The sequence below is a fragment of the Syngnathus scovelli genome, chromosome 8 (assembly GCF_024217435.2).
Source record: "Syngnathus scovelli strain Florida chromosome 8, RoL_Ssco_1.2, whole genome shotgun sequence".
NCBI classification, from domain to species: domain Eukaryota; kingdom Metazoa; phylum Chordata; class Actinopteri; order Syngnathiformes; family Syngnathidae; genus Syngnathus; species Syngnathus scovelli.
Genome location: NC_090854.1, coordinates 8,306,015 through 8,316,438, shown reverse-complemented (window position 1 = coordinate 8,316,438; position 10,424 = coordinate 8,306,015). Strand labels below are relative to the sequence as shown.

The following is a 10,424-nucleotide window of genomic DNA, read 5'->3' as shown; positions in this document are numbered from 1 at the left end:
CGTGTATTTGGGTGTGCCAATTTCCAAGTGTGCACAGAGAGGGGAGGGGGGAAGGGGGGGGGGGGGGGGGCTTTGGACTTTTCTTATCTATGTACAGTACAAATAACTTGCACATAGCTGTACCTATTGTACATTTGCTTATGGCCTACAGTACATCAAAAGCACCACATACATGTTTATACGTGTGTATGTATTGCCATAGTACAGTGACTTTAAATGTATTTTAATTTTATGGAGGCTTTTGAAATACTAAATAAAAATGTCTCATTTTTTTCCTGAACATCTGATGCTTTTTTTTTTCTTAAAGAAAATGGTGTCGACATTTAAGAAGTCAAAATTGTTGTAATCTGTAAAACAAAACTACTGACTTCCAGTAGTTGTGAAAGTCTTCTTTGCTTGTGCCTTCGTGACTGTATCATAGTGCCTCCCGGTGGCCAAGTCATGCACATCACAAGATTCTATAATTACAAAGACAGACTTCATTACAATATAATTTTTTGTTGTTGTTGGAAAATTAATTTCATTAGAGTGTTTTAAGTTAAGGCGTGGTCAGAGAACAAATTAAACTCTCATCCTAAGAAATAACCAACATAATGTCACACTGTAGATCTAAAAAAATAAAATAAAATAAAAAAAATAAATCCAATTAATCCCATATAAGGCTGGCTCATTGTTATTATTATTATTATTATTAGCAAATAAAGCACTGATAGGGAATAACCGCATTTCATCTCGGAGCCTAATGGCAGTTTTACACGTTAACCACCATAACGGCACCGCCTATAAATGTTGTTTAAAGCCACTTAATAGATTTCCCAATTATGGTTTTATGACTTTGGATGAAAAACACAGTGTCTGTATGGTCTGAAAGAGGCAAGTCAATAATGATATTTCAGGCAAAGACATAAAAACATCCGGCTCTTTAAATGTTATGTCATGTTAATTAAAACATCATAATGAGCTGGAGGGGGGGAGGTTGGTCTCTTTGTGCATTCGCTGATCTCATGCACGATGCTACAGGCTGGCATTTACTGAACAAAGAAGGAAGCATCTGAGTAAAGATTGTACCTTAAATATCACGTACGTATGAGAAACGTTGCACAAATTAATGTCATTTGATACTAACCATTGCCATCAGACAGGTTAAAAAAAAAAAAGTGCTCACTGCCATCCGTCCATTTCAAAAGCAAAAGGAGAAGAATGAAGAGAACCACCTCTGGCGTCTCTAAGGTAAGTGCACAATTGATTTTCAAGTTTTATGCTGAAGTGGTTCGCTCAGATGGCACTTGAGAGAGTTGCAGTGTTACTGCAATTAAAGTTGTTTATGTTTGATGGTTGACAGTTTTTGAGCAGATTGGGTTGAGCAGATTGGGTTACTTCTACTTTTTGGGTTGAAGATTGGATTTGGGTGGGCTGAAGCTGGTCAGCATTTCAGATGTGGGTTTTTGTGTATGTGTGCACTGAGGTTGAAGTTAATTTAATGTAACATTCTACGAAAATGTTGAGTAACACCACTGACCTTGAACTCAGAGATCAGGGTTCACATCCTCGGTCAGGTCGAACAATAACATCCAGCTGAGTCCCGAGGCAAGAAAGCCCCATATGCAGATTCCCGACCACTGCCAGTTCCAAACCTGGACAAAAAAAAAAAAAAAAATGTTATGAAAGAAAAAAAATATGCTGAACAAATTTTGACTCACTATGGTCACCTCTTATTAACGTAAAGTTGCTCCTTTTTCTTCTTAGAAAAAGCTGGGACTAAAATCAGCCTAATTTTTAACCACAGTTATACGAGGTTGTACCACCTGTTGGATCAAAATTTTGATCAACAGAAAACAGGAGGTAGAAATAGCACAGAAGTGGCTCCGCCCCTTTTGATGCAAAGCCATGTGTCACTGTCAATCTGTTTTCAGAATGACATCAAAATACACTTGAGTGAAAACATTACTTAACAGTCCTCCATTTTGTTTTTTTATTTAAATTAATCACATCCCAGCATATCGGAGCATCCAGACGCCGTTGGCTAACGTGCCCTTTCAGCTATTGGACTTAAAAAGCAAATCGAGAGCGATAAGAGAAAAGTAAAGTTGCGTCCAACAAATTCCACTGGAGTTATTAGTGGCTATTTTGTAAATATCAAAGAACGGGCGCGCCACGGCGCTCTCCGCTTCATTTGCATTCTGATGAAACTGGAGTGGATGCGCGTGAACTCGGAGGTTATCTGGCGAGCGGCGGCGCCGAGCAGCCAAATCAGACGGCTTGGCAAAGCGCGCGGCTCAAGAGGATGAGCCGCGGACCTCTCTCAAATCACTTCCTTCGTAACAATTAAAATATGCAAAGTGATAATTTTCCTTAAGTAGCCTTAAATGTGCAATCTATTTAAATGCGAGGGGAAATTGTCCAAAGCTCGCAGCCCTCCCGCGTGAATGACGGGGTGGGGGTGGGGTGGTATAAATTATGCAAATAGCCAAAAAGGACTTTTAAAGGCTAATTTTTCCCCATAATAAGCATTCTGTTTCATGTAATGTTTTTCCTCTTATTAAAAGTGACACTTCTTTTGCTCCCGTCTGATGGCTATATCTGACACAAGGCGCGGCGGTGACCGCTCGGCTAAATGCTAAAGCGTTTTTTCCCGCCGCTTTTAGACCACGCTTACATTCACAAAGTAATTATGCGGCGGAGAGTCCAGAAATAAGGTTTAATTACACAGTAATCTCTTCTGATGGACACGAGGAAGTGCGAACGCTGCCAGCCTGCAATCCATCAATGACAAACCTCTGGCCACTTTTAATTTCTCCTCATTTGCATCATAACCTCGGCACCAAGTTGCACAAATGCTGTTAAATGTTAATAGGACCTGTCTCTCCGCTCAGAATGGAGGCTTAAGCCATTCCCGTTCTCCCTCCCTCCCTCTCTCTCTATCGCACACACACGCTATCTCTCAAGTCCATATCTCCCTCCCTTCTCACATTCTCATGAGTCTTCACATAAATTGGCCCTCTTCAGAAGAAAAAGCAGCGCACGGGAGACGGCGCATGGTCACTGCCGTGCTAATTGGGAGCAACATGTAAAGTTTTATCTCTGCGGTGCTAACAAACCGTATGGACAAGCGTAATTCCTGCCGTGTACCCCCCCCCCCCCCCCAAAAAAAAAAAAAAAAAAACACACCACGCAGGCATGTTAGCGCCACGAGCGTCAAATGATGTTTTGGACAAATTGAGACTTGTTATTGAGGCCGTGGACGCACGGCTGCGCCTCTTCAGGTATTTAAAAGGTTGATTAGATTCGGGAAATCTCATTATCTACCCGTCTCCTTCATATATTCCGAGTGTGACCCCCGTAATATACATGACTGCCTTGTCCTAATGCACTCTTGGACCTCCTCTCAGGAGAATTTGGAAGGAAATCGGATGGAAATGTTGAAGTTGAAAATGTTCTTGACTATAATATGTTCTGGGCGGCCCCAGCTTGTCGAAAACGCGGCGTTCGGAATACGAATGAAGCCCTTTTGATTCAGCTCTTGGGGCGGCCATTTTGTCTCGTACTGCCACTTCCAATTTTTTATTCTTTCTGCTAACGGAAGATAATTTTTTTCCTCATTAAATTTCTCGTTACGTGTTTTTTAATATCACCACAATCGCGTCGCAATTATAAAAACGGTTACGTAACACAAAATAAAAACCAAACAATCGCACCTCGTACATCATCTAAGGCGGTTATGCGAATTTGTCTCATCTTTAGGTCAAACTTTTTTCTGGTATAAAATGTCAAGCGGTCACACATTCACATCTTTCGTGTAAGTGGATCCAATAACATGAAATGATGGACCACAATAATTCTGGGTTGTGCCTCTTCAAAATACCCCTTCATGTAATTCCTGCCACATTTTCACAAAGTGGTATGAAGGAAGCAGCTATTAGTTTTCTCGGGAACAACATGATGACACATCCGTCCACGCAGGTGGACAGAGTAGACAAAACTAGTACTCGAGCACTATATTCCAAATCCCGCAAAAGTAATATAAAACTTTTTTGACTTGATAAACGCACAAGCTAAACTATAAATGTCCCCTTTTTCTCAATTATTTGCCTTTGGGTCAGTTATCTCCCTTTAATTAATTAGCGTCTGCAATTAATGGTTAGCATCAAAAGTTGCATAATTGTTTGATACCAGATATTTCATTAGTATATTAATTATGAAATATATACTAATTAATGGTTATATTTGAAGCGCTAATGCAGGTCGTGGCAAATTTAGCAGCTTCATTTGAGTATGTGTAATTAATTAGTTAAAGGGGACCCAAAAATATAAACTAGCATCTGTGAGGGAGGCAAGAGCTGACTGGTCAGATGCCCCCCCACACCCCCCCCTTCCCCCAGCAGAGAACAAGAGGAGCAAAGATAGACGAACACACGCTCCTTGGCCGCTCGCCGCCCAGTCAAGGCAATCATGGGAAACACAGAACGTCACTCTTTTCCACTTTCATCCTCGCCGCCGCCGCCGCCCTCTATAACGTCATTATCGCCGGCAGATCTGCAGAGTCCCCTGACAGGGGCCGTGTTATCCCGCCACTAGGGGAAATGCAAATTGATTTCACATCTGCCATGGCATTTTTACATGTTCCATAGACTGTCATTTCCAGCGCAGATAGGAAAATCAGAGACAAATGTCAAACTGCCCAGGGTTTATATTCAGCGCAGTGTTGTTTATTCATCACTATCTGTGAAACAAGACACTTTGTAATGTCACATTGACTGAGAATATATGAGGAGGGCGGCCGCCTCCTTACCATAAGTACAAAAATGCTTACTTGAGGGACTGAACGATTAATAGATTAAAAAGGCAAAAAAGTAGAATGCAATTATCGAAAGATAATTTTTATTTTTCTATTTTTAGATTTTTTTTTTTTTTACTCATCCACGATTCTGTTTTATGAATGGCAAAAGGTTGAGCGAGTTAATTGTACCTCGGAGGAGCGTTTCATTGTTCTGTCTGTCAGTATACATTGTCGGCTTGGATCGATGAACAGCGACATCATTTTTAATTTTCTAGCAAATCGGGTTGGCGGTTTAGCAAGCCAAAGAAAAAGCAACAGTTTTGAACGTGTGGGTCGTTTTTGCAGTTAGACGGGAAAATAAAAGATTAGAAAGCAGATGGTTAAATCAAGGTCAAAAGCAATTGAGAGCTTTGTCAAAATGTGATGACATCAGCAGCAAGGCGTGGTGTTATTGTGAGCGAGCTGGAGGTGCACAAAAACAGATTGGACTGACAACAACAGTGCAGCTGCCAGCGCACTGGCAAGAATGATTTTATTTTATTTTTTTCCGTTTTCTTGCTTTGCCGCGGTGTGTGTGCGTGTCCCTTCACCCGCCTTGGCTCGCATGGCTGACTGCCAGATGTGAGTCAAGACAGATCTGGAAATGTAATCAGATTACAAAGAGCTGTCGGGGAAAGGAAGTCCCATTTGATGGAGACTGTCAGCATACAAACAGACTTGCCTGTTACCGGAGGCTGAGTCATCAATTTCAGGCTTGTTTGCCATACCTAATCATGTGTCCGAGCGGGACGGCGGATCAGATAGAGCTTGTTGGTACGCGTCGCAACAACCACCGCGCTGATAACACTTCTTGGAGGGGATCTTTCTTTTCTAGTTCATAAACAACTCGCATGTCACAATTGTCCTCATGTAAAAAAAAATAAAAAAAATGATTGAATTCTATATGAAATTATTTTCTTCTTCAAGGCTAGACGAGAATGTGCTGTCCAAAAGCACAATAAGTAGGAAGGAATCAAATGTTTGTTGGTTTTGTTTCTTACAGCCTTTTCTCATGGTTGCCCTTTTTTTTCATTCATTTTATTCTTGAAGGTTTTTTTTTGTTTTTTTTTTTGCATTTTGTCCTCAGGAGGTGAACTGGAGCCGGAGTTACACAACGGACTGGTCGCCAGCCAATCGCAGGTGGTGGAATATTTTCGTGATGATTTCTACTCTCGAGTCTTTCTTGCAAAAGTCAAAAGGTTTGTAAAACAAAAAAAATCCGACATTGGATCAGAACCAAACCGAACACCTTCATTCATGCCAATTTCTGTAGATGCCTGAATGTTATGATTAAGATTGTTCCATTTCTTGGTCAAGAAAATGTTTTATATTGGACCATGCTCCTCACTTCCACAAAGTTTTGAAAATCATAAATTTTCCAAAGGTTTCATAGACAATATTCAGAGGAAATCATAATGTCTTATCATTAATGATTTTTTATTTTTTTTTTGCATCATGTTGGTGACCGCCATTCTACACCGTCCATCCCTGACTCGTCCGAAGCATCGTGTATTCCGGCGAGCTCTCTATAATTATCTTGATGAGATCTTAAAAGACCTCCACTGATGTGGGAGTGTGAGAAGGCCTCTCGCCTCTAGACCTCGCTTTCATTCATCTCACCAACATCAGGGAGCTCAAGCTCGGCGTCACTCAAAGCTTTTTCTCCTTTGAAATTCCCAGAGGCAGACCCCCCGAATTAAGCTGACTTCTGTTTGACCAAAGATGAGCCCGGCCGTGAAGCAAGGCGGCTTTTCTCACACAGGAGTTGGCGGTCTACCCGTCAGACCTGTAAACCTCCAGAAAATCCCTCAAAGGAAGAAAAGAGTGACTGAGGATAAGTCAACAAGGGACAACCGTTGTAAAATTGTCAGCAATTTGACGGCCACTGTACTGCTTGACTGATTTAATGCCAACAATACAGTAGAAGCTGTAAAGTCCCCCATTTGAGGAAGAATAAAAACTCTGCACGGTGTGAGCTCGCCGTTACCACGGTTAGCATGGGTAGTACGTCTGCATCACAGTTCTTGTGTTCGACTTTGGCTTACCATTAGAATCATTATGGACTTTTCAACAAAGTTTGTTTGTTTTTATTATTCGCTTAGCATGGGCTGGTTATCAGAAGCTAATGCTAAATGTTAATCTGCTTATTAATCGTCTGATATAAACTGAATCTTTAGAGGTTGCGCCTAATGACTTTTTCCAGGTGCGTCATTTGAATCCATAAATGTAAATAGCACGCATTCTCATTTGTGATGATAATATATTGTTTGGATGACGCTCAATTTCCCAGAAGCTGGTAAGTGGAGTTTATTGATCGATGTTCTTTGTCCTGCTCTCAGATAAATATTCATTATAAAGTCTGATTTTCAAATAAAAAAACATGCTCCCACCTCTTTTCTCGTGGTTACATCAATATTGCATGTGTCGGGCAGACAAAGTTAAAGCTTTCCAACTCACAGGACACCTCAAGACAAAAAAAACAAAAAAAATCACCCTTAATAAGAGTCTTCTCCAGAAACGATTGAGCGGTAAAGATTATGTGAATCTATTCCGAGCACATTCAAAGGCAAGGGACCGTGCACTCCCCTTGCGGGTTCATTATCATTCTCAGGTTATCCCGGGCCCAGGGAATCTGGAACACAAATGAATTAGTGAGAATTAAGAAGTCTCTGTGGTCTGAAACCTCTCCAAATCTCCTCCAAGATGAAAGCTACGTAGCGATGGCTTATGGACCCCCGAGCACCTCGTCCACGCACGCGGACACGTAACGGCCACCGTCGTCCCTCAGAAAAACGGAAACTAGCGCCCGGCGGTTTCCGACGTCTGGTGACCGCCGGCTTTTGTCACCAGGGAGACGAGGGGACGGACGTGTGATGCATGGCCGCTTATTAATGACAACATTCACGCTGGGGTGGTTGAACCTCAAGCTGTATCTAGTCGACGGCGGACTCGTCACTGGCTGCTGCGCTCAATCTGGAGCAGGTAAGCAATAATAGTGGCGCAAGGCTCTCCGGAAAAAAAAAAATCCCCATTCAATTTCAATGGGAGACGCTGAACACAAAGAATCTCAACCCTAATCGAACATGAGTGAGTTCATGTGCTACTTTGGCTTGGCTTGGTAGAAGCATTTAGTAGTTTCTTCCATTTTCCAAGCCATGTGTCCCAATAATTTTGTCTGTATCGTGCCACTTTTAAAATCACAAATTCAGATGCATCCCGATGACAGTAAGTTGCCGTTCAACACCATCGAGTTTTGTATATAGTGACGCCCAATCCTTTGTTTTTTTCTCAGGCTACTCAAGCTCCACAATCACAAAAAAGAATGGATGATGCTGATGATCTGCCTGAGCTCAGTATTTTCCCCTCCTTCCCAGCCGTCAAGCCTGGCCTTTTGTGACAGACTGCAGCGGCTACCTCCCTCCCTCCCTCCCTCCCTCCCCCCTCAGCTCATTCAGTATCTCACCCTACCCCGGTGCTGGACATCAAATGACCAGCTCACCCCCCCGAGGAGCTCTCAAGTTTCTTCATTTCAGCGTCCGCCCGGCCGGTCAGCAGCCGGCCACGCTGCATGGGAAAGAGGGACATCTGCCCGTCTGAGTGCAAGGGACAGGCCGGCTCAGCGTCCGTCTGTCGGCCCCTCACGCCCGTGCACTCCCTGCACTCCCCTCCTTGTTATTCTGGGGAGGATGCGGGGACGTGATGTGTGGCATTGTTTGTGCCATGCTGGTCAGGGGAAGACGGGGGAGCGGGGGGGGACAGGCGAATGGACGGCCGGCCGGAGTGAGGCTAATGCGCTGGAAACTGCTACAGAGCAGAACCGTGACGCTTCCCGGCGCACATTAGTGGGAAAACAGAACCCGCGTCTTCATTCCCTAGGCCGTCGCCGGCTTACCATGCTATCTTCCATATTCATGGGTAAAATCTGATTGCATATTAAATCACAATCAAAAAATCAAAACACCTAACTAAAAAAAAATCGCCGTTACTAGAAAGCATCCAAACAGAAACACGTGCGTCTCTCGTCATTTATTTCCTGATGCAAACACTGATTATATTGTAATGATTACCTCTAACTAATTAAATGAGGTCCTCTGCGACCCGTTGGGAGCAAGGAAAGGCGCGACGATCGATAGGCACATATTTGCATAAAAATCTATTTGAGCGAAGCTGAAGGATCACGGCTGAGCCGCTCGGATAAAGATGTCGGCGGCCCCTCTTTGCCTATCCAAACCGCAGCGTAATTTCTCCCCCCCCACCCCAACTTAATATTTGTTCTTTGCTTTCCGCTGATTTATAAATGGGGTTAGAGTTCAAAAGCATGTGGCTGAAGGGAGCCAAGATGTGCGCGCATATTAATTAGCATAAAGGCAGTTCAACTTGTGCTGCCTGAGTTTCCGTTTAATTGGATTATGTGGGGGGGAAATGTTCAAACACTTTGCAGCCGACTGGCAAATCCCGCGCATTTAACCATTTGTTATGTTTCCGGCTCTGCTTTTTGACGGCTGGCTGCCGGCCACAAGTCAGAGGCGCGCACGGAGGAGCCGCCGCGCACCTCCCGGACCGAGGCGGAGGTGAAGGAGAGAGTGGTGCGCTCTCCTTGTCAGCTGCAAGGGTAATTACTGCTGGCTGAAATTACTCAACATTTGTTTATTAGCTCCCCAGAGCACACTGTAAATAGATTGTCTGTTATAGTCCGATCACATTAAACCCCCCCACCCCCTCCGCATGGCCACCTCCCGCTCGCTATGAGCCAGCCTGCTGCTCACTTATTGAGCAGCTCCAAGCAAGGAGCCATGTTCAATGTGATTGTTTTCCATTAGCCACATCCCGTCTAATACCTCACGTGAGCGCTGCAATTACGGAATTCTGCCATGCTACATAACCTTCATTAGTTGACTGTGGCAGCCCCCCCCCCCCCCAATACCATTTTTAACACTTCTGTTGTTGTTATTCATGAGTGAGGAGTGTTTTGATTAAGTATTGATTTTAACATGTACACTGTGAGACTTGTTGTGCATGGAGATCGTGTGACTGGCTAGGAAAAAAAAAAAAAGCAGCCCATGTCTTCTCTGGTATTCATTGCGCTGGCTGCGTCCTGTCAAAGATGACATTCTGAAACAGTTGACCCACTGAAAATGAATTCTCGGCCGGAGCCAAGTGACAGAGGAGAGCGAATCATACCCCGAAACTGTTTCGAGATTAAAAGCAGAGGCAGGCGCACGGCTGTCAGCGCCAGTGCAGATGGAAAATGGGATGAACGTGTCATGTATTAATTCACAGAGTAAGATCAGTTACACGTGAAAGATGATTACATCCACTTTGCGCCATTACACAAATGAAGCGAGCGGACGATCCCGATGTTAGTCCCAAAACTTGTCCTCACCATCACGACCAAAATTTAAGTCGCGCAAATAACGATGGTGTGAATCGTCAATTAATCGGATCGCTTTGGAAATTGGAATTGTATACTCTCGAGAAGCTGACATTCCAAGAATTTGGATAATTGTAAATTTAATAAGGTAAAACAATTGATTTATTTGTTCATTGATTAGTTGCCAATTAATCGATTCATCGTTACGCCCCTAAAATGAAGTAAAAAGTAGTGTAT

At 43.3% G+C, this 10,424-nt stretch overlaps 1 long non-coding RNA gene across 4 annotated transcripts in view; it reads right to left on the bottom strand.

Annotated features, from left to right (window-relative positions):
- Positions 1-10,424, bottom strand: part of LOC125973587 (uncharacterized) — a 95,411-nt gene that overhangs the window by 14,613 nt on the left and 70,374 nt on the right. For 3 of the 4 annotated variants that reach the window (XR_007483216.2, XR_007483214.2, XR_007483201.1), the window contains 2 exons: positions 1,520-1,634; positions 203-458 (listed from right to left, as the gene is read on the bottom strand). This is a non-coding gene — a long non-coding RNA (uncharacterized lncRNA). Of the gene's footprint in view, positions 1-202; positions 459-1,519; positions 1,635-10,424 lie in introns of those variants that run through there. The other variant, XR_011087174.1, reaches the window with a different exon arrangement.